Genomic DNA, 24,224 nt, shown 5'->3' with positions numbered 1-24,224 from the left:
CTGTTTGTCTCCGATTGCCTGTGATTCCAATGTAAAGCTATGATTTCAGAAGATTAACGCGCGTGGAGAATGCCCTAAGGACAAGCATCGCAAGCATATACCCTATTGCCACCTTACCGACACCAGAATATAAAAACACCAAGATGGCTCGGTCTGTGCACGCGCTAAGAATTTTTCATCAGCGAAGGCTCTTTACGCGCTTTATGAAAGGCGGCATCAATTTTTGCTGCAAAAAAGCTCAAGACGAAACCTTTCGCTACCTGCAACAATACAGAAAAATCTCGTTTCCAATTTCTCCTTTGGAAACAAAAACGCGGAACCAGAAATTCCTGCAGACGCTAGTGATCTATACACGGTTGCAGTCATTGCCCGAAAGCAAACGAGCTGTAAAAATGTAATCGCTGTGCCAGCCGTGGTCAGTTGAACGCAGTAAAAAACTTTCCGCTTCGACGAAGGGTGCTACGATATTCTTTTGTACAATAACTATTTAGTCCTTCCCTGCAGACAAGACCATTCAAGGCTGTGGCACAGCGCCTTGCGCTGTGCTGGCTCGCCAATTGGAAGGAACCTTCTAGCCATCTCGGGCGATGGAAATTGCACTTGAAAGAATTCGAGGTACCATCTGCCACCAATCTGGCTGAGCACATACGTACGACGATTGCCGACCTCGCGCCCACGTCGACCCATCGCTACAGGATTCGGAACTCACAGGAATCTTCGAGAATCGTGCTTCAGAGCGAAATAGCCGCCCTGGATGGCGCAAACCTGAGCTTCGCGTCATGCTTGACTACCTCAAAAAACGCAACGTTACTGTTTTAAGAGGCTTCACGTGAACTTTGTCAACAATCGGCAGCAAAAACTCGTCCTCAGCTGCAAAAACGTAGACCGCGAAAGAAACACAACTTTTCGTGTTCTCATGCTGGCAGACCTTTGTGTGGATAGTTTGCAAGCGTGCGACCACGATCCATCTACCAGACATATCAGCACTGTGCGCACAATCGCAAAAACCAAGGTGAAAATTTGCTGGCTCCACTTTACATGTTTTACGACGTCCGGACCTTATGAGACTATCAGTAACAAAAAACGCCGAGAAAGAGAACCACCGGGCTTCCTCACAGCAACGCAGTACCATCGAGGCCCTTAAAACAGATCACAATAGACCTCCTGGTCCGTTCCCCTATGTCACACGCCGAGAAAAGTGCGTTGTCTTAGCTACAGACTGAAAAACCCGCTACACCAAAGACCTCCGCTCTTCGAAAGAGGATTGCACAAAAGTCCCACAGTTCTGCATCCACCAAATTGTGCTGCGAAACGGTGCCTCTCAACTCCAAATCACGTACCGCGCAAAACGGCTTTTACTGAGGTTCTCAAGCAATGACGCTTGTTCGCAACGTAAACACAAACCACCAAAGAATGAGGCGTACCACCCACAAATAAATGGACTAACGGAACACCTGAGAAAGGCGACCGGGGATACAATTTGTGGTTTCTTCAAGTTGCATGCCAGGTGGTGTCCATGGATATTTTAAAGAAATTGTTTTGTCATTCCGAGTTTTATCAACGCGTTTTTCGATGCAATATCTGGCCAGTGTAACTAGGAAAAAATTATATAAGGATGTATGTGACGTAGTCTTCCCAGTGCCACTGTATAGAGCTCTGTACAGCAACGGTCCAGGACAAGATGTGTTAAAAAGAGTCAAGCGAATGGAAGTGTCACCTGGAGCAAAGACTTTCTTTTTTAAATTGCACACGGCTACACTTTCAGTCGCTACTTGGATGAATGAAAGGGGGCTCTCGGTTCCATGGGGAACCGACTGCCCCATTTGCAAACAACCCGAAACTGTGGAGCATGTTTTTCTTCATTGTTGGGCCGCAGTGTTCCTTTGGGATGTCCTCCAACGGTCACTCCAGAAAGATTTTCCACTTAGTCCACACGGTATTCGTTTTTTGTGCATTAATAGAGAGGATGGTGTACCATTTGACAGTGTCATGTTGTTAGGTCTGCACAGCATTTGGCGTTCTCGCATGGCTTGGCTGCATTGCGATGTCGACGCGCGACCAACCAGACAGTATTTTAGGGAAAGTGTGTCACAGTTTGTTGAAGTTCAGAGAGCGAAGAACTCTCCGCCAGAGTGGTTGTCTAAAATTGAACCCCTGACTACGCTTAGGGAATTTTAAATGACAACACCGGCCCTGGGGGGCATGGCGGCATTACTGTGATTTTTTTCTTTGTCATTGTACCTGGTACCTTGTGTTGCTGTCCGAGATGGGCAATAAAGAAAAAAAATTGTATTTATTTATTTAAAAATACCTTACAGGCTCTATTACGGAGCATAGAGTAAGGGGGGTACACAGGAAAGAATGCTAGTGGGTGACACTTCTTCCACAATACAAGTCAATACATTGGAACTAATAACAGTGGTTGCGCAAATGACCAGTAGGGGTTTCAAGCAACAACAAGAATTTCGCAGTCGCAAAAAAAGCACAAAGAACAAAAACAGAATTGAAGGGGGTTATACAATGCTATTGAGATAGATGTATCATTAATTGCTCGCGAAAAATTTCATGATTAGTTAAATTGACAATGACGTCGGGTAGGTCATTCCAGAGTGCTATGGCACGAGGCAAAACCGATGAATTGAATGAATTTGTTTTTCCAAAGATGCGTGTGATGCTTCGCTGATTGTGTAGTCGTTTAGACATGCGCAATGGTGCCGTTAGTGGGAAGGGTGGTGGCCTGGACGCGTGAATGTATTTATGAAGCAAAGACAGGAGGGCAACTGTGCGCCGTATTTCTAGATGCTGTAATGAAAGGTCATGCTTTATTTGTGTGACGCTCGAGGGGCGACTGTAAATGCGTGAAATGAACCGTGACGCTCTGTTTTGCACAGCTTCTAGCTGGTTAATGAGATAGGCTTGGAAGGGGGACCATATGGGTGATGCGAATTCCAGCTGTGGGCGAACAAAGGTAAAGTAAGCTTGTTTGCGGACGTTATTTGGCGCGTTTCGTAGGTTTCGACGTAAGTATCCTAGTGTTCTTGATGCGTTTGCAGATATGTAGGTTACATGTGCCGCCCAAGTAAGATTAGAAGTGAGATGGACGCCGAGGTATTTATACGAAGATGACCGTGATACGTTGGAATTGCTTATGTAGTAATCAAATGCAACAGTTAATGTTTTTCGACTAAAAGATATTACTTTACATTTAGATAAATTTAAAGTCATTTGCCATGCACCACACCAGTTGTTAATGAGGTTAAGGTCTTTCTGGAGAGCAAGGTGGTCATCGGTACTAGTGATAGAACGGTATAGAATGCAATCATCAGCAAAAAGCCGTATTGACGAAGAAATATTAGTTGGAAGATCATTAATGTAGATTAGAAAAAGTAGTGGCCCCAAGACGCTACCCTGAGGCACTCCGGAGGTGACATCGGAAATTGGAGAGGAAGAGTTATTAACCAGAGTGAACTGCTGTCGAAAGGACAAAAAATTACGGATCCACGATAAGGTTAGCGAATCTAAACGAAGTTCTGTTAATTTTGAAATCAGACGGGAATGAGGTACGCGGTCGAATGCTTTAGAAAAGTCCAGGAAAATGCAGTCAGTTTGTAAATTATTATCCATATTGAAGTGAAGATCAGTGGTAAATTCGAGTAACTGGGTGTCGCATGAAAAACCTCGCCTAAATCCATGCTGATTCTCAAAAAAGAAGTTATTGGTTTCTAAATGACAATAAATGTGCGAAGAAATTATATGCTCAAGCATCTTGCAGCAAATGCATGTTAGTGATATGGGGCGATAATTTTCCGGTGAATATCTATTGCCACTTTTAAATAAGGGAACTACTTTACCTATTTTCCAATCAGCCGGCAGTGGTCCTGTTGATAAAGATTGCGTGAATATATGGTACAGGATTTTACTTGAGCATAATGACGTGTTTTTGAGCACCTTAGAATTAATGTTAGCAATGCCTGAAGAAGTTGATAATTTAAGTTTTCCAATAAGAATCGCAATCCCTTCAGCGCTGATGGCAATAGGTGCCATGAATGTGTAATCCAACTCGGAAACTTCGGGCACTCTGGAATGATCTTCGCACGTGAACACAGATGAAAAAAATGAGTTCAACACTGAAGCGCTATCTACATCTGATAGAGGCATATGGTTAGCATCTTGTATGCTGACAGAACTGGTAGCATTGCGAGGGGAAATTACTTGCCAGAATTTTTTCGGATTAGTATTTAACATGGATGGCAAGTCGTGAGTAAAATATTTAGATTTCGCTTTGCTTACTTCGGAGCAGTACTCTTTCAAAGAATCCTTGTATTTTTCCCAATCTGAAGGGCTCGAAGTGCGCTTTGCAATTTTGTAGAGCCGCTTCTTCTTTGATCTATGAGACTTAAGCGTTTTGTTAAACCAGGGATTTTTATTGTCGTTAGAGATAGAAATTAGGGGAATATATTTATCAACCAAAGTAATAATTTTGTTTCTGAAGAGAACCCAGTTTTCGTTGACTCATCGGTACAGGAAAGATGGAAGGAAAACCTGATCGTAAAAAACTTCCAATTCATCATTCATATCTTCGTAATTACCTTTGTTATAGTCCCGAATTTGTTTAATAGTACTATGTAATACGTGGGTTGGGAGGCTAAGTGTTATTTGAAGTAGCTTATGGTCACTGAAACCATCTATGTGCAGAATAGCATTAACAGTCTCAGGAGCGTTAGTGAAAATTAAGTCTAAAATGTTTGTACCCCGAGTCAGTTCTTTGACAACTTGAAACAGGTTATAATCTAGGGTTAGACTTACAAATTTCATTGCTTCATGGCAGGTAGAAGTTAAGAGGGACCAATCAATCTGGGGAAAATTAAAGTCGCCGAGTAAGTATATATTATCAGGAGAGCATTGCTCAATTGCTGAATCAACGCTTTTGCGCAGCTCTTCTACAAACAAGTTATCCGAGTCGGGAGGGCGATAGCATACACCTATCAATATTTTTGTTGCTGATGTGATGCATGCGGTCCATACAATTTCAATAGTGGAGTCTGTGTTGACGCCAAAGGATGACAGTGTTTTTTTAATAGCTAGTAGAACGCCACCACCTCTTTTTTTATCGCGGTCATGCCTAAATATGTTGTAGGTGCTGTTATCGGGGAGAAGCTCGTGATCGGGTATATCAGAATGAAGCCAAGTCTCTGTTATTGCTAAAATGTCAGGGTTACTATCTTCTAAGAACGAGCAAAGCTGATCGCGTTTGGGTATAAGGCTGCGTATGTTAGTAAAGCATAACTGCATGAATGGTGACTTGTTAAAGTAGTCTGAACGCTTAGGTTCCGTTGCGTGTGCATGCTTTCTTTGCTATGTTTTGTGAAGAATAACGCAATCCGTTGTTTGATCATACATGTAGGTCTCGTTGTCAATGCGCAGTTTGTCCACTGACAACTTTATCGGCTTCTTTAAGCGTTTGGCGAATTCAATTAATTTTTTCCTGCAATAACGTGTTGATGGTGAGAAGTCCTCACCAATCGAAAAGTCGGTACCCTTTAGTTTATGCGCGGCAGAAAGAACTTTTTGTTTGCCTTTAAAGGAACTCATTTTAGCAATGATTGGCCGCTGCTTATCCGTGTTGTACTTTCCCAGTCTATGTACCCGTTCAAAGTGGTCATTTGTTAGGGAGATGCTAAGTTTTTCAGAACAAAAAGTTATTATTTTTTGCTCGGATGTTGCCCAGTCTTCTTTGTCTATGTCATCTATACCAAAAAAGAGCAGATTGTCCCGCCGTTGCCTGTTTTCCGCGTCATCACATCTCATCGTTATAGACTGTATCCTATCAGCAATATTGCACAACGACTCATTATGTACAGAATCGACTACAGTGGAATCAACTGCAGTCTTTGCGGTTTCCAAGGCGGTAACTCTTTCCGTCAATTGCTTAATCTGCTTTTCAGCCACATCTTGCCTTTCCCGAACACTTTTCAATTCACTGAGTATTCTGGCCTGCCCAGCTTCTAGCCTGCCGACAACCTCCAAAACTGTGGCGACTTTTTTTTCCAGAGTAGGCCCAGGGTTGGTCTCGATATCGCCACAAACAATTAGCAACAGTTCAAGCAGAGCATGGTACGGGCATGCCGGAAGGCAGCATGATGGCCTCACAGAATCTAACAATGTCGGTGGGCACGACACCGCAATCAAAAAACGATTGTCGCACTTCACACAAACAGCGCACCCAAAGTAACTAACCTGTAAATACAGCAGTGATAAGCGACCCATTCTCGATGCGGTGTCGTGCCCAAAGGAAAAAGTTGTAGGCGGGCGCTTATAACCGGCAGCTGTGATGATATCAGTCGACGATCCCGGTAGCCAGACGAGGGAACTGTTTCCGTCCAAATGTGGCTGTGCACAGAACGATGTCGACTGGAACGAAGCTGGTTCTGATTGGCACTGCAGCCAAGGATCGGGAGCCCACGAGCTGAAGCCCATGAGCAGTACAGTCTGTAAATACAGCAGTGGTAAGCGACCCATTCCAGATGCGGTGTCGTGCCCAAAGGAAAAAGTTGTAGGCGGGCGCTTATAACCGGCAGCGGTGACGATATCAGTCGACGATCCCGGTAGCCAGACGAGGGAACTGTTTCCGTCCAAACGTGGCTGTGCACAGAACGATGTCGACTGGAACGAAGCTGGTTCTGATTGGCACTGCAGCCAAGGATCGGGAGCCCACGAGCTGAAGCCCATGAGCAGTACAGTCTGTAAATACAGCAGTGGTAAGCGACCCATTCCGGATGCGGTGTCGTGCCCAAAGGAAAAAGTTGTAGGCGGGCGCTTATAACCGGCGGCGGTGACGATATCAGTTGACGATCCCGGTAGCCAGACGAGGGAACTGTTTCCGTCCAAACGTGGCTGTGCACAGAACGATGTCGACTGGAACGAAGCTGGTTCTGATTGGCACTGCAGCCAAGGATCGGGAGCCCACGAGCTGAAGCCCATGAGCAGTACAGTCTGTAAATACAGCAGTGGTAAGCGACCCATTCCAGATGCGGTGTCGTGCCCAAAGGAAAAAGTTGTAGGCGGGCGCTTATAACCGGCGGCGGTGACGATATCAGTTGACGATCCCGGTAGCCAGACGAGGGAACTGTTTCCGTCCAAACGTGGCTGTGCACAGAACGATGTCGACTGGAACGAAGCTGGTTCTGATTGGCACTGCAGCCAAGGATCGGGAGCCCACGAGCTGAAGCCCATGAGCAGTACAGTCTGTAAATACAGCAGTGGTAAGCGACCCATTCCAGATGCGGTGTCGTGCCCAAAGGAAAAAGTTGTAGGCGGGCGCTTATAACCGGCGGCGGTGACGATATCAGTTGACGATCCCGGTAGCCAGACGAGGGAACTGTTTCCGTCCAAACGTGGCTGTGCACAGAACGATGTCGACTGGAACGAAGCTGGTTCTGATTGGCACTGCAGCCAAGGATCGGGAGCCCACGAGCTGAAGCCCATGAGCAGTACAGTCTGTAAATACAGCAGTGGTAAGCGACCCATTCCGGATGCGGTGTCGTGCCCAAGGGAAAAAGTTGTAGGCGGGCGCTTATAACCGGCGGCGGTGACGATATCAGTTGACGATCCCGGTAGCCAGACGAGGGAACTGTTTCCGTCCAAACGTGGCTGTGCACAGAACGATGTCGACTGGAACGAAGCTGGTTCTGATTGGCACTGCAGCCAAGGATCGGGAGCCCACGAGCTGAAGCCCATGAGCAGTACAGTCTGTAAATACAGCAGTGGTAAGCGACCCATTCCAGATGCGGTGTCGTGCCCAAAGGAAAAAGTTGTAGGCGGGCGCTTATAACCGGCGGCGGTGACGATATCAGTTGACGATCCCGGTAGCCAGACGAGGGAACTGTTTCCGTCCAAACGTGGCTGTGCACAGAACGATGTCGACTGGAACGAAGCTGGTTCTGATTGGCACTGCAGCCAAGGATCGGGAGCCCACGAGCTGAAGCCCATGAGCAGTACAGTCTGTAAATACAGCAGTGGTAAGCGACCCATTCCAGATGCGGTGTCGTGCCCAAAGGAAAAAGTTGTAGGCGGGCGCTTATAACCGGCGGCGGTGACGATATCAGTTGACGATCCCGGTAGCCAGACGAGGGAACTGTTTCCGTCCAAACGTGGCTGTGCACAGAACGATGTCGACTGGAACGAAGCTGGTTCTGATTGGCACTGCAGCCAAGAATCGGGAGCCCACGAGCTGAAGCCCATGAGCAGTACAGTCTGTAAATACAGCAGTGGTAAGCGACCCATTCCAGATGCGGTGTCGTGCCCAAAGGAAAAAGTTGTAGGCGGGCGCTTATAACCGGCGGCGGTGACGATATCAGTTGACGATCCCGGTAGCCAGACGAGGGAACTGTTTCCGTCCAAACGTGGCTGTGCACAGAACGATGTCGACTGGAACGAAGCTGGTTCTGATTGGCACTGCAGCCAAGGATCGGGAGCCCACGAGCTGAAGCCCATGAGCAGTACAGTCTGTAAATACAGCAGTGGTAAGCGACCCATTCCAGATGCGGTGTCGTGCCCAAAGGAAAAAGTTGTAGGCGGGCGCTTATAACCGGCAGCGGTGATGATATCAGTCGACGATCCCGGTAGCCAGACGAGGGAACTGTTTCCGTCCAAACGTGGCTGTGCACAGAACGATGTCGACTGGAACGAAGCTGGTTCTGATTGGCACTGCAGCCAAGGATCGGGAGCCCACGAGCTGAAGCCCATAAGCAGTACAGTCTGTAAATACAGCAGTGGTAAGCGACCCATTCCAGATGCGGTGTCGTGCCCAAAGGAAAAAGTTGTAGGCGGGCGCTTATAACCGGCAGCGGTGACGATATCAGTAGACGATCCCGGTAGCCAGACGAGGGAACTGTTTCCGTCCAAAACGTGGCTGTGCACACAACGATGTCGACTGGAACGAAGCTGGTTCTGATTGGCACTGCAGCCAAGGATCGGGAGCCCACGAGCTGAAGCCCATGAGCAGTACAGTCTGTAAATACAGCAGTGGTAAGCGACCCATTCCGGATGCGGTGTCGTGCCCAAAGGAAAAAGTTGTAGGCGGGCGCTTATAACCGGCGGCGGTGACGATATCAGTTGACGATCCCGGTAGCCAGACGAGGGAACTGTTTCCGTCCAAACGTGGCTGTGCACAGAACGATGTCGACTGGAACGAAGCTGGTTCTGATTGGCACTGCAGCCAAGGATCGGGAGCCCACGAGCTGAAGCCCATGAGCAGTACAGTCTGTAAATACAGCAGTGGTAAGCGACCCATTCCGGATGCGGTGTCGTGCCCAAAGGAAAAAGTTGTAGGCGGGCGCTTATAACCGGCGGCGGTGACGATATCAGTTGACGATCCCGGTAGCCAGACGAGGGAACTGTTTCCGTCCAAACGTGGCTGTGCACAGAACGATGTCGACTGGAACGAAGCTGGTTCTGATTGGCACTGCAGCCAAGGATCGGGAGCCCACGAGCTGAAGCCCATGAGCAGTACAGTCTGTAAATACAGCAGTGGTAAGCGACCCATTCCAGATGCGGTGTCGTGCCCAAAGGAAAAAGTTGTAGGCGGGCGCTTATAACCGGCGGCGGTGACGATTTCAGTTGACGATCCCGGTAGCCAGACGAGGGAACTGTTTCCGTCCAAACGTGGCTGTGCACAGAACGATGTCGACTGGAACGAAGCTGGTTCTGATTGGCACTGCAGCCAAGGATCGGGAGCCCACGAGCTGAAGCCCATGAGCAGTACAGTCTGTAAATACAGCAGTGGTAAGCGACCCATTCCAGATGCGGTGTCGTGCCCAAAGGAAAAAGTTGTAGGCGGGCGCTTATAACCGGCGGCGGTGACGATATCAGTTGACGATCCCGGTAGCCAGACGAGGGAACTGTTTCCGTCCAAACGTGGCTGTGCACAGAACGATGTCGACTGGAACGAAGCTGGTTCTGATTGGCACTGCAGCCAAGGATCGGGAGCCCACGAGCTGAAGCCCATGAGCAGTACAGTCTGTAAATACAGCAGTGGTAAGCGACCCATTCCAGATGCGGTGTCGTGCCCAAAGGAAAAAGTTGTAGGCGGGCGCTTATAACCGGCGGCGGTGACGATATCAGTTGACGATCCCGGTAGCCAGACGAGGGAACTGTTTCCGTCCAAACGTGGCTGTGCACAGAACGATGTCGACTGGAACGAAGCTGGTTCTGATTGGCACTGCAGCCAAGGATCGGGAGCCCACGAGCTGAAGCCCATGAGCAGTACAGTCTGTAAATACAGCAGTGGTAAGCGACCCATTCCGGATGCGGTGTCGTGCCCAAAGGAAAAAGTTGTAGGCGGGCGCTTATAACCGGCGGCGGTGACGATATCAGTTGACGATCCCGGTAGCCAGACGAGGGAACTGTTTCCGTCCAAACGTGGCTGTGCACAGAACGATGTCGTCTGGAACGAAGCTGGTTCTGATTGGCACTGCAGCCAAGGATCGGGAGCCCACGAGCTGAAGCCCATGAGCAGTACAGTCTGTAAATACAGCAGTGGTAAGCGACCCATTCCGGATGCGGTGTCGTGCCCAAAGGAAAAAGTTGTAGGCGGGCGCTTATAACCGGCGGCGGTGACGATATCAGTTGACGATCCCGGTAGCCAGACGAGGGAACTGTTTCCGTCCAAACGTGGCTGTGCACAGAACGATGTCGACTGGAACGAAGCTGGTTCTGATTGGCACTGCAGCCAAGGATCGGGAGCCCACGAGCTGAAGCCCATGAGCAGTACAGTCTGTAAATACAGCAGTGGTAAGCGACCCATTCCGGATGCGGTGTCGTGTAGACGTTTAACAAAATGCCGTTGACCGAAGACCTCCTTGGTGTGGCGTTTCCGTACGTCACAGCTTCAAAGAATTCTACAAAGATGGCACCGATCGAACTTCTCTATGCCAAATGGCCGTCTCTGATGCTTGACGCCATGCTGCCGCACGTAGGAAATGATGAAATCAAGGCCGACAACCACGGATACTAACATCGTGCGGCTGAGGACCGCCACCTTGCGAGTTAGTGCAACGTACCAGCAGCTGGTGTATTCCGGACGCTACAACCGCGACGCCGGCACGGCAAGTATTAAGCCATGTAACCTTGCGCTGAATTATAACTCCATAAGACGAGACGAACTTAGGAAAAAGCTTCTGGGACGTTATTATGATTCCTACAAAATTCCTCTGGATGTATGCCAACTGATCTACGAGGGTGTGCGCAATGGCCACTGCAGCGCGTCACGACGATGCACGAAGCCCCAAGTTGTCTACGTGGTTTGCCCGGTGCCTTACTATGCCAGATGGCAGAATTCGTTATATCTGGACTGCCGTTTTATTTTAGCTACAGGTCGATGAACAATGAAAGGGACTGATGTCGCGAACATGGATTTCGGTTTATGTAGTTCTGTTTTAAGTTCACGATATTGCCGCACCCGTCTGTTCTTTCTGTAATCAAAACCAAGCGTGTGTCTTTGCCTTTGCTCAGTGAACGCACGAGCTGTGTTGTTTGCAGTGTGCCGAATAAAAAAAATACAGGTTTGGTTACGGTTTGGGTTCAGGTCAATTTATTTTGTTCCTGTTCAGTTCCGGTTCGACTAATTCGATTCGCGAACCGGTTCGCGAACCGGTTCGGGGCATTGAACCGGTTCGCGAACTGGTTCGGTAATTATAAATGACAAACTGCAACAACATCAAAATAAATTACAAAGAAAACATCTGAAATCAGCAGATAGGAAAGAGATACATCGCAGTGGAAGGCTCAGGGATTTCTATCAGGAATGGCTCCTTAATGTGCACTCAATGGTTACCTCACCGACGTTGTCGCCTTCGGAATTCATCGAATTGCGTCCCACGCAGTAGGTGTAAAACCCGCGACCTCCTTACAAAACCGCTTACAAGTAGGACCCGCTAACTATCCCGCCACCTCGGCGTGTAAGCAAGCAATTGAATGAACCATGAGGAGAAACCGAAAGAACCATGGGGAGTAACCATGAACCGGTAACCGTTTTTTTTTCCTGTTCAGTTCCGGTTCGGGTTACTCGCGATTACAATATAACAGTTCAGGTTCGGGTTCGGTTCCGGAAAAAATACCAGTTCGGTTCCGGTTTTCGGTTCGTTTCGGTTCCGGTTTGACACCCTGGTTATTTGATATGGAGAATGTTCCGCCCCCTTGTCACTACACTGGAATATTCGGCTCTGATCATTAGTGTTTCTGACGTGATGTAAAACCGACGCCCTACTGCCTGAGACGCACGCTAGATCCTTTCAACGCTCACGGTGGAGCACTAGATGGATGTCTAGCGCACGTTACTGCAATGGCTAAATCTTCGTTTCTTGCCACACAAGCCTACGCGCATATGGAAACTGAAAAAAAGAGTCTGCAAGTATCAGACGACATATTTGTCCCGCCCGACAACTGAGGACTTGCACGGTTAATAGTAATAATACTCAATAAATTTGAGGCGCTAAACAACTGTGACTGGAAGAAACACGTAGACAGAGGCAGGGCACCACTTCCAACTAAACATTATTAGTGGAAAACCCTTGGTTAAATACATTATTCTGGCGTCATGAAAACTTCCCACCAACAATGTTTGCCAACCTACGCGTGTCCATCTAAGAACTTGAGTTCTTTGAGCGATAATGCGACCGATGGTGTACTGGTGCACTTGTTTCCCGCCTTGCGAATTAAATACGCCTCCACAATCTCTCTTTCTTACCTATCTCTGATACATTTTAAAAACGTGGCCTCTTTGAAGAGCGGAGTGCAGTTTGCACCCTACAGAGTGCACCTTTTGCAGTGCTCAGCCATGTGACCCCCCGAGTAGTTTTTTACTGACCAACAGTGCTCGCGCGCTCTGTCGTTTAAACAACTGCCTGTTTCTCCAATATAACACTTGTTACAACTCATAGGAATGTCGTAGACAACTCGCATGGTGCATTCTGTGTATAATTCACCGTACCTCTTGAGCACGTTTGCCGCTTCCTTTGCGTCATCATATGGCAAACCTTCGCCAATTTGCAGGGCGCAATAAACGGGTTAATAGCCCCGTATAAAACTATCCGAAGGAGCTTTATTTGGGACACGGACATCTACGCTAAAACTCACGTACCTGGCAAATGACATCGCGAATTCAAAAGATGTTTTGGCACCCTACAGAACAACTGGCTAAGAATGTCTATCTTTGTGCAAGGAAAGGACTAATTTCTTTTACGAACTTGAGATTTTGCGCAATAGTTCGGGCTTTGAGCGCCTCAACTCAGCGTACTGAATTGGGGCCGAATCTGGCACAGTGCTCGTTCTTTTTTGGGGAAAAGGATCATTCACGAAAGTTTTTATTTCCCAAAGAGACAGTTGCCGTTTTTTTTACTGCCAACTAGAGCGTAGGAGGAACAAAATTTTCTCGTAAAAATGCTGTTGGCGGCGCAGCTATTTCGAACAGCTGAGAAAGCGAAATGGCTCTGCGCCGTGGCCAGAGGTTCGGTACAAAATTAGTGCAGCCGAGCCGACCGCAAACGGCTCTCCCCGAAATATAGGAGCGGCGTAAACTCCTCTTGCGGGCCCCAATGAACAGGGGTTCGACAACTGGGGGCGGAAAATTCCTGTTTTGTATGTCCCTCCAGTCAGTGCAACCAAACTGCAAATGACGTTCCCACGTATCTGGCGTATGCGACCACATGTAAAATTCAACAAATATTACCACCCCTTTATTGGTATATTACCCATAAATATGACCTAAAACAGTCTCAATTTAGGTGAACAAAGGCTCAAAGAAACATTTCGAGAATTATCTCGTACCGAAGCTTCATATCAACGGCAGCTTCTCTCCGTGTAAATTGGCCTCAAGGATTCCACGACCACCTGGGCTCAAGTTCACTTAGCTTTCTTTTAATTCAATATAAAAGATTACTGAAGCCCACATATCTCGTCTCGAAGCATAGAAGACTTTCGCACAAAATGTACTAACACAAATTTCAACGTTTGTCAATTCTCAGTGTTATGTGCCTCCATCTCTTGTCCGGGGAGAGCGCTGTTATTGTGTTCGTCGAAGATTTAAGCATGCGCATCATCATTTAACATTTATCTGTGGCTGCTATATTGTCGCGCTGTCCTTCGAAGACACCCACTAACTGTATACTGGTATCTGCAGAAGCCACCAAATATAGGCTGACCCCTTCTACCAGAAAGTAATGAGTGAGCATTCCGCTCTAATTCGAGGATCAAACCTCTAGAATGCTAAACTCGGAATGTGCAGGTGGAGTTGGTAAATGGAGAGCCTGGTTGTCTGCACCACGGAGACCAAAACGCCAATCCCGTGATGGTTTGGCGAAACCTAAATCCCTCAAGCGCGTTTTTATAGCGAAGCTTTGAGCCGTTCACTCATTTCATCGGTAGTCCCTGGAAAACTCATGCAAGAAAGTGATTTTTTGTGAAAATGATGATGATCATGAGTGAATTGAATAAACGTTTGAACGCTTTCTGTTGTGAAAATCGAAATTGGGTCCTTCATGACAGCAAGCCGACGTGTGTCCGATTGCGTCGTTCCGGTAGGGATTAAGTAGGTTGAATTTTGAAAAGGGGGCATAGATATGCAGAGGTAGACAGAAAATGCACCTTTCCGTCTGAGGGTGATGATGGTTCAGGTTTAGGGAATGCCGTCCGATGTGCGTACTTGTAAAGCGTTAAAAAGCATAATCGCAATGCAATAAACCATCTCGATAAGAAACGTGTGCATTAAGAGCGCGCAATCTTAAGTTTTACCCTTGAACATACACCGCAGTTTAGAATCGCATTACCATCATACCAATCGTCTTGAATGGACTTCCCTGGCTTCTGGGTTCGTTTTTTTAATGTTGGAATTAATTTTCGAAAGCGTTGCGTTCCCAGATAGATGTTTCGACACAAGGGTAGTATATTTTTTGCACAATGATCTATCCCGTATTTGGTTTAGTGTGCCCAACAACTTCGCTCGGCCACCAAGTTCACAGGACTGGAATACTACGAAATCTTGAGGTCACTCAGTATGACAGATTCCAAGGCACCAGAGCTTATCACGCCTAATTTGCTGTTCCCACCACTGCACCGCATGGTAATTTATGAAATATGTTGAAATTGGAGACCTGTGTTTGAAGTAGCCTGAAAACTAACCTGAGCAAAAGGTATCAAAATATGGAGAGAATTACACAGTGGCCTCAGCGCTCCGATATTCACCCGAAGGGTTGGTGTAATTATCGCTTCAATAAACTATTGAACAGTTCCCTAGCGTGAGGTAGTTCGTACAATGAATTTTGGGGGCGCACAATAGACATGGAACTACAGTTTATTGCAGCCAAGGTAACTTGTGCTCACTCGGCTTATGGTGAATCACTGTTTATTTGAAACTCTTCGGGCATGTCTTGTACCCGCAGGTTTATACTTACTGATATCCCTTCATTTCTTTTCGCCATTATAGCAGCGATATCCATCAGACGACCTTGCGCAAGATAAGTCTCCGCAGCACGGTGGGCCTTCATCAAATTCACACTGAAAAGCAAAATAACCTAGTAAGAAGACAGTTACATGATACGTAGAGATTATACAACTGTAATAAACACGTAAATTATAAAAAATTGTGCAGTCTGAGCTTGAACACAAGTTTTCATTTAAATGTGTGTTCAAGGATGTAACATTCAATTCAAAATATTTCGTAATGCAACACACGCCATTTTACCAAGGCTTTGGGCAGGTTGGCAAGACAATTTGATCCACGCATCGCCGCTGGTAGCCGTGTTATATGCAGGTAGGAGACAATGGAATGCGTTGCGTTTGTTGATTGCATGATGTTGTCAGCTCCACAATAAAAGATATTGGGAAGGCATATCACCTGAGCTATGTTGGGGAAAGTCTTCTCCAGACAGCCCCCCCCCCCCCCCCTCACAGTTACCGATATGTAAGAATATTTTTGCAACTCCACGCGATCGAAATACCGCGCTTGCCAGTGGCTTTTGTAGGTGGTGTTAACTCTCGCTGATTTTACCTCCTGCAACGCCCACTCATAGTACACAAATAAAGGCTGCGGCGCTTTGTTATTGGAGTAGCTTTAATATGGCCACGTTCTCGACAGCTCTGCTATACAGAATGCTAATTTTTTCCTTCGCCCCTTTTGAGTCAGCCATTCCCAACAAACCCAGCTGTGTATTAACCTTAAGGCTAATACAAAGCAACGTGCTCGGACCCCAGCAGTTGAGAGAAGCTGCTTTGTGATTAAGGATTGCGATCCTCGGTACGGTTTTAATGCGAGGGATTCTATGAAAGAGGTCTCAGGCATTTCCGCTAGGAGTATAGAACAACGCCCTGTGACCAGGCCAACGTTATTGAAAATAGCTGCAACACTTGTTATACCAAGACTTGTTATACCAAAGTCATCTTAAGGATTGCCATTGCTAATACTGTTTTAATGCGAGTGATATTATAGCTGGGACCTCGGGCAACTTTTCTCAGAGTCGAGAACACCGCCCTCTGGCAGGCCCAATTGATTGAAATTGTCTGCAACGATGGCTTTAACAAGACTTTACCAAAAGCTATTATATGACAATTTTCAGCCTGCAGTTCTCTATTGTTACACTGAATTTTAGTTGCTCGTCACTGCTGGTTGGTTCACGCTTGATATTTGGGTGTTAGATTTCGCGTCTTCTGTCCATAAATGGTCATCTACTGACCAATAACACAAATGTAAATCTCTTTTGTTCCATAGTTTCTCATAAAACATAATAAAATTCTTCCTGTAAGAACACGATACCATTGCTGCCAATTTATTTACGTGTCATAATTAATTCGTTTGAAGATAAATTTAAACGCCATGGAAATTGCGTTTTACGTAAAATATGGGCTCCTACAGGAAAGAACAACCACAGCTTTCTCCAGCAAAGACCCAACTCCAGTAATATCGACTTTTAAAACCCATCAAAAACATTGAATGTGTACACACCCAAACATTTCCATAAAACATACACACACGGCATGAGCTGAATAGCTCGCGTATAGACTATTCTAATTCCGATAAAATGTCTTGGAACTGGGACAATGCAACGATATTCGTGTCCAGTTATTTGATTTTCGAAATTGTTCAATTGTTCTTTTTTCGTATCTTAGGTGTGAGTTTATCAATAAATATTCATATGGTCACTAAGATTGGAAAATTGTTAATCTAAAATAAATCACCGAGAGGCGCGTTGGTAATGATAAGGCATAGGAGTGTTTGTTTAGCTTGATTAAAATATTATTCGGGAATACCGAGTTGTTCTTGTTTGGATGTTCTTTACATCCTAATGTTTTAAAACAGGTATGTATTGATTTTAGTCGCAGGCAGAATATATACAAATATCACATCAAAATTCCCTAAAGTACCATCAGGTGACTACTACAAGAGAGAAATGCAAACGTTTCAACAGTTTAAAGAAGGGGACTTCGAAATAGATTGTAAGTGAAGAAAGGCTATTGTGGAATTGACTAGCAATGCCAATTAGAAAAGACGAATGTTCAGAATAATGCCACGAATAGCGGCGTCCTGGTGTTCCCCTGTCTTGTTCTGTTGGCCTCTGCCTTACATATTCGGAGAAAAATATCCGGCTGTTTGTGTCTGCTATATTCTTGGGGATTTCCTACGACTGTATGTCTCATGGTTACCGTGACATCAACGCGATGGGACCAAAGCACAACCCCTCTCTACTGACAGAAATTTTTGAATGATATTGCAGATATGGTTGGGCTTGCAGAGCGTGTTCCCGCTCAGTAAAGCTTGATGTGGGGCCAGTTGGTGTAACATGCTTCTGACGGTAAGTGGCGCTTGTTGTGAACAAATAGACGGAAACGGGGCAAAAACGTATACTTTCACGAGAAGACGGGGCACTAACAACTGATTTATTCGGAACAATACGAAAACATATATAGAATTTTCTATAGAATATATAAAAAACATACATACGGAATCTATCAAAAATTGGTTGTTCATTATGTGTTGTTCTATATACAAGTTTTCGTATTGTTCCGAATAAATCAGTTGTTAGTGCCCCGTCTTCTCGTGAAAGTATACGTTTTTTCCCCGTTTCCGTGTATGTGTTCACAAGAAGCGCAACTTACCGTCAAAGCGTGTCCCCGCGCTTTCTTGCAAAAGTTGGGCGGCGTTCTCTATTTGGGCTCACCAGCGCACAAAATCTGTCTTTTTATTCTGAGGAGTGACCATTGAAATTTTAGGAAGAATAACATTCTGCATTAGGAGACTGGTTTGCTCTGTACAGAGTCTGACTATGGGCTTTATAATTCTGACAGTTTGGGGGGGAGTACCCCCACAGGTAGGACAGTGCAACACCGTGTATATCAAGAATACTGCAGATTTTGCGGAAGGTCCACCTTTAATGTTTATAATATCGTAAATGGAGGTAATTTGTCGAACAAAATTTTCCCAGAAAATGCAGATTTCGCGTAACTTTCACTTTTAATCTTCATAATAGCGTTAATACAAATAATTCGTCGGACAGAATTTTGTAAAAACAAAAAATAGAAAAATAAAAAAATAATGAAAATGGCCAACCGCATAACGACCGGCATTTACACAAAAATGCAGATTTCGCGGAAGTTCCATCATTGATCGTTATAATAGCATAAATGGAGATCATTGGTATAAGAGAATGTTTAACAATCAAGAAATAAGAAAAATACAAAAATGCTGAAAATGGAAAATCGTGTAATGCCCTGCATTAGCACAGAACTGCAGATTTCACTCAAGTTCCAACTTTAATCCTTAGAATAGTGTAAGTAAACATAATTGGTCGGGCAGAATTTATAAAAGCCACAAAATCTGGCTGTAACAAAGCCGCACTCTACCCAAGCGGCATGAGATTGCTGCGCATAAGCAGACAGCTCTCTAAATTTCGGCAAATTTTTTATCAGTAAATACCTTATTTGATTCTGTCGTGTCGCTTATGCCACTGAACTGAGACTTTATTTCTAGTTTCCCGCCAAGAGCTTAGTTTAGAAAAATTGCTTGCTCAGTTTATAAACATTCCTATTTTGTGAGATTCCCTATCGTACCCGATGCGGTGGCTCAGTGGCTAAGGCGTTGCCCTGCTGAGCACGAGGTCGTGGGTTCGATTCCCGGCCGCAGCGGCCGCTTTTCTGATGGAGGCGAAAAGCAAAAATGCCCGTGTGTTCGAGATTTCGGCGCACGTTAAGATGCCGAAGTGGTTCAAATTAATCCGGAGCCCTCCACTACGGCGCGCCTCATCGCCTGCGTTGCGTCGGTGCGTTAAACCCAACAATCAATCGAGATTCCCTATCGGATTGCGTTGCCTTCACATCTGCCATAATTCAGCTCCCCTTTGCACCTTTGATTTTCTATTCCTGCACCGTCCATGCGGCGAGATATCCGCCTATTTACATTGCCGGCTCATAGGGATGTTAGCTCAATGTGGCCGCTTCTTCTGTGACACGATGGTGGTTAAATTGCCCCCTGAGTTTTCTATAACAAGTTCTATCAACACTTGCGGTAGCATGCTCCACCCGCATTGGCATCTGGCGAGGATTAACAATGCTTTCATCAGATAATTTTAAGTTTACATCCCTGTATCACATATCTATTGCTCCCGCTTCGGTGAATTCATTAATGTGAACCTACTGCAATCATGCCGACGTCAAGGTCATCAGCAAAATCTTGAAAATTCCATTTTTGAGGGCTTTGCGCCCCGAAGCTACACAGGAGATATGAAGTGCACTGTAGGGGAGAGCTCCGAAATATTTGGCCACTTGGGATCTTAAACTACCGCGTCAATACCGACACACGTGTGTTTTCGCTTTTTGCCCCCATCTAAGACGGAGCCACCATGCCCGTTATTGACCCATAATATTGGACTCGGCAGCACAACGCCTTCACCTTAGCCAGCTTGGCGGGTCTCAACAATACCTTTTACACACAGTTTTGGCATACGCTCCTCCGGCCTATGGCCTGTTTGCGGAAAATACGGAACCATGGATTCTTTTTTTAGATACTGGAGTGACTTTTCATCCAGCTGACAACGGTGTTCTGCAAATCCCATTCAACGACTTAAGCATTCTGTTTTTTGTAGGTTATAGTGTTCTGGCGTCACTACAATGCAGTCAGACTGGTATGGTTAAACATATTCACTCATGCGTTTTTGTTACCACGCACTGCGGTTCTGGAATATATTTGTACACTGCAAAATTTTACCTTTCTTGATCCTCAAATTGCGGCGTCGACCAACGTTTTCTTTGGTTAGTTCTCACGTTTTGTTTTGCGGATTTGTTTCTTGAAATATTCACTTTTTCAATACATGTTTTTGTCGTGCGTTCTTACAAAGCTCCCAACCACTGGTTTTTCCCTCAAGTGGATATATGCCACAGAGTATATAGCAACAAGAAACATTCCAGGGTCTGCGCATGGCTGGCGGATGAAACACACAGTGTGCGTCCTGCTTCATGGCACAACACAAGAGCATGCCAGTCAAAAATTAGCAACATACTAGGAGCAATGCATCTGCCCGGAAGCTATCGTAGTTCTTTTGCGATTAGAATACAGGTGGATGCTGTGCCATCAGCATCATCATCATCGTCATACTCAAATCCACTGCAGAACGAAGGCCTCTACCATTGACCTCCAAATGTTCCTGTCCTGCGCTGCTTGGGTCCAAAGTTTGCCACCAAATATCCCCAATGGATTACTGGCCTTCCTTTTCTTCCAGACCCACCTGTTGGTATCCACTCTGTCATCCTAATTGTCCACCGGCTCTCGGTTCGCCTGACTACTTGGCCAGCCCAAGTCCATCTCTTTTGCTTTACTTCAAGTACGATATCTTCTACTCCAGTTTGTTCTCTAATTCAGGTAGCTCATTTCCTGTACCTCAGTGTAACTCCTAACATTATTCGTTCCGTGGCCCGTTCAGACGACTATGTTTGCTTGCTAGTTATTTAGTAAGGCGTCAAGTTTTAGGTCCATATGTCATAACCGGCAGTATGCACTGGTTGTAGATTTTTTTTCTTTTGAGTGACAGGGGTAGCTTAATTTTTATTATTTTGTGGTGCTCGCCGATGCTGCCCAACTCATACCTATTCTGTATTCTGCGACGGATTTCTCTTTCGTGGTTGGGGTCAGTACTAACCATCTGCCCGAGGTAGTTGTATTCTTTTGCATCTTGTAGGGTTTCGTTTCCTAAGCTGAAGAGGACGTTTTAAGCATGCTTACTTCCCATTCGTCGTCATCCTCGTGAGCCTGTTTGTGTCCACTGCAGGACGAAAGCCTCTCCCAAAGATTTCCAGCCACGCCTATCGAGTGCCAGCTGGGTCCATGTTTTTGTCCGACATTTTCCTAGCTGATCTCGCCAACAGGTTCTTGGCCGACGCCTAGTGCGTTTGCGGTCCATTGGCAGCCAGCCTGTCAAACGGATGGTCCACCTCTTGTCCCTCATTCGCATTACGTGACCAGAACATGCCCATTTTGTTTCGCTAATTTGAGCTAGGATGTCCTCCACCTTGGTTTGTTCCCTAATCCATGCGGCTGTTTTCCTGTCCCTCAACGTGACCCCTAGCATTCGGCATTCCATAGCCCGTTCTGCCGATCTAGGTTTGGTTTCAAGTCGTTTGGTGAGACCCCAAGTTTCGGCCCCATAAGTCACTACTGGAAGAACGGATTGATTAAATACAAACTTTTTGAGGGATAGGGGAAGCTTACCACTGAGGATGTCGGAGTTCTTACCAAATGCAGCCTACCCCATGCTTATTCTGCGGGTAATTTCCCGGTGATGGTTTCGATCAGCAGCTATGATTTGCCCAAGATATACGTATTCGGTGACTGTTTCCAAGACCTCATTGCCCACCTGGAAGTAAAGTACCTTGGCGTGCCGATTCGATATTACCTTGGACTTTTTTGTGTTTATTTTTACGCCTGAAATCATGCATACTTGCTGAGCACAATTGGCAAAGTATGCGCTGCAAATCCGTGCTTCGCTGACTGAAGAGGTTAATGTCATCTGCAAACCGTAGGTGGGTCAGATATTCCCCATTAATTCTCACCCCAGTTTTCCTCCACCTAAGCTTTCTGAACCCACCGTCCAGACAGGCTGTAAATAATTGTGGTGATATTGTATCACTTTCCTAGACCCCCTTTCGTATAGGAAATTTGCAAGTTCTGTGATGGAGACGTATTGTGGCCATACATCCGTCGTATATATCATTAAATAGTGCAATGTATGCCTGATTACTTTAGAATTATTAATAAATATTTTTAGCCACACGGCCAGGCTTTCTGATTGTGGTTCCTCAAGCATTGTTTTCAGGTGTTCTGCAGTCTTACTCAGCAATAATATTATGTCATCTGCAAACCTCAAGTGGCTCGCGTATCCCCACTCATTGTAGTCCTATTTTTCACCCTGTCAAGCTTTCGAGAAACCCCCTCCAGGCATGCTGTCAATGGCTTTGTCTAGATGGTATCTCACTGTCTTACTCCCTTCCGGATCGGGAATTTATCACTACGCTTGTGGAGGGATATCATGCCCGTGGATTCTTTTTATATGTCTTCTGGAAGTCTTATGTCGGATTCCTCTATTCCCTGGTCTTTTAGTGCTTCTCGAACGGCTGCGGTGAGTACGAAATCAAACGCTTTCTCATCGTCTATAAATTCTATGTTAAGGGGTTTAGTGCATACTGCGGATTCTTCTATCACTTGATTGACAACATGAATGCGATTCATGGTTGAGTCCCCTTTCCTATACGCAGCCTGGTCGCTGAGTTGTTGGAAACCCAGACTGTCACCTATGCGGTTTAATAACTTTGGTAAAAAGCCTGTACACAACCGAGGGTAGGCTAATCGGTCTGTAACTCTTGAGGTAAATCGGTTCTCGCTTCTTAAAAAAGAGGATAATGTTGGCGTTTTTCCACGCTATGGGCACTTTTTGCACCTTTCAGTATTCCGAGAATAGTGCAGCGAGTTCTTCCAGAGCAATATCTCCTCCATCCTTCAAAAGATTTAGAAATATTCCGCCGTCACCTGCAGCTTTTTCTTTTTTTATGACCTTGAGAGCGTTTCTTACCTACTCTTAAGTTACTAGTGGCCCATCGCACGTTAAGCTGGAACTCTCAGCAGTATCCACTGGTATAACGTAGCTGGCATCCAACCTGATGTAGAATCGTTCTGCTACCTTTATTACCTCGTCCTAGTTCTCTGTTATGCCATCCTGCTTCTCTCTGAGTGCCGTCTCTGACTGCCGATGGCTAGCTGCCTCTTAGTCGCTTTCATGCTCCCCCTATTTCCAGCGTTACCTCGACAACTGACACATTGTATGCGTGAATGCCGTTTGTTTTCTATCCATTAATCAGTTGCAACAGCTCGGCTAGTTCAACCTGATCTGCCGTATTTGACGCATTCAGGTTCTTACGTATGGCGATAAGTGTCATCGTTTATTAAGTTATTATCCAATTTGTTCCTTACATGTTGCTTCTCCCCTAGCTGCTGCTGATTCACTCATTGCCGATTTTGGGTTTTAAAGGGACGCTGAAGTGATTTGTAAACAATGCGGGATTACGAGCGCAAACTGTAGTCCGGAGTCCCTGGGCCCTGTTTCGACCACTCTGTGCGCGTTTACGCGAATTTATTTAGTAGAAAAATCAATTCGAAAATGCTGTCCTCCTCTCTTTACGCTCGCCCATTTTCTGTGGCGTTTTCGTGTGACGTCAGCAGGAGAGGAGCCGATAATTGGCAGCGCTACTGCACGGCTCGCCGACCTTCAGCGACCGAGTCAGTCGGCCCACCGTTTAGTCCGCCGGCCGCCGACGGGTCATCGCAATTCGTTCGATCAGTTGAAACTAAGCCACAACACGATTGGGAATGGAAGAATGCGCCTTTCTTTACTTCGTTAGTTTATACACTGTATCTAGCTCCAAGTCAAGGTCGCTTCACACAAGCGCTGCACAAGCGCACATGCGACGCTTCGCTGACTGGTACGCCAGTAGGAAAATATAAGGCCTCTTGAAGGGGGAGAAGAGTGAGCGAAGTCAATATACAGTCAAACCCGTTTATAGCGAATTGCAATATGCACCGAAATTAGTTCGATATATCCAATAGTTCGATATAGCCGAACCCGTGTATAATGAACTCATTGTAACAAGTTCGCAATCCGCGGGAGCCCCCCCTCCGCCCCCCCCCCCCCTTCTCG

Source organism: Haemaphysalis longicornis, unplaced genomic scaffold (genome assembly GCF_048455015.1).
Source record: "Haemaphysalis longicornis isolate Haplotype H1 unplaced genomic scaffold, Haemaphysalis longicornis Haplotype H1 scaffold_10, whole genome shotgun sequence".
Classification (NCBI taxonomy): Eukaryota; Metazoa; Arthropoda; class Arachnida; order Ixodida; family Ixodidae; genus Haemaphysalis; species Haemaphysalis longicornis.
The sequence above is the reverse complement of the archived record's forward strand: the minus strand, read 5'-3'. Positions refer to the sequence as shown.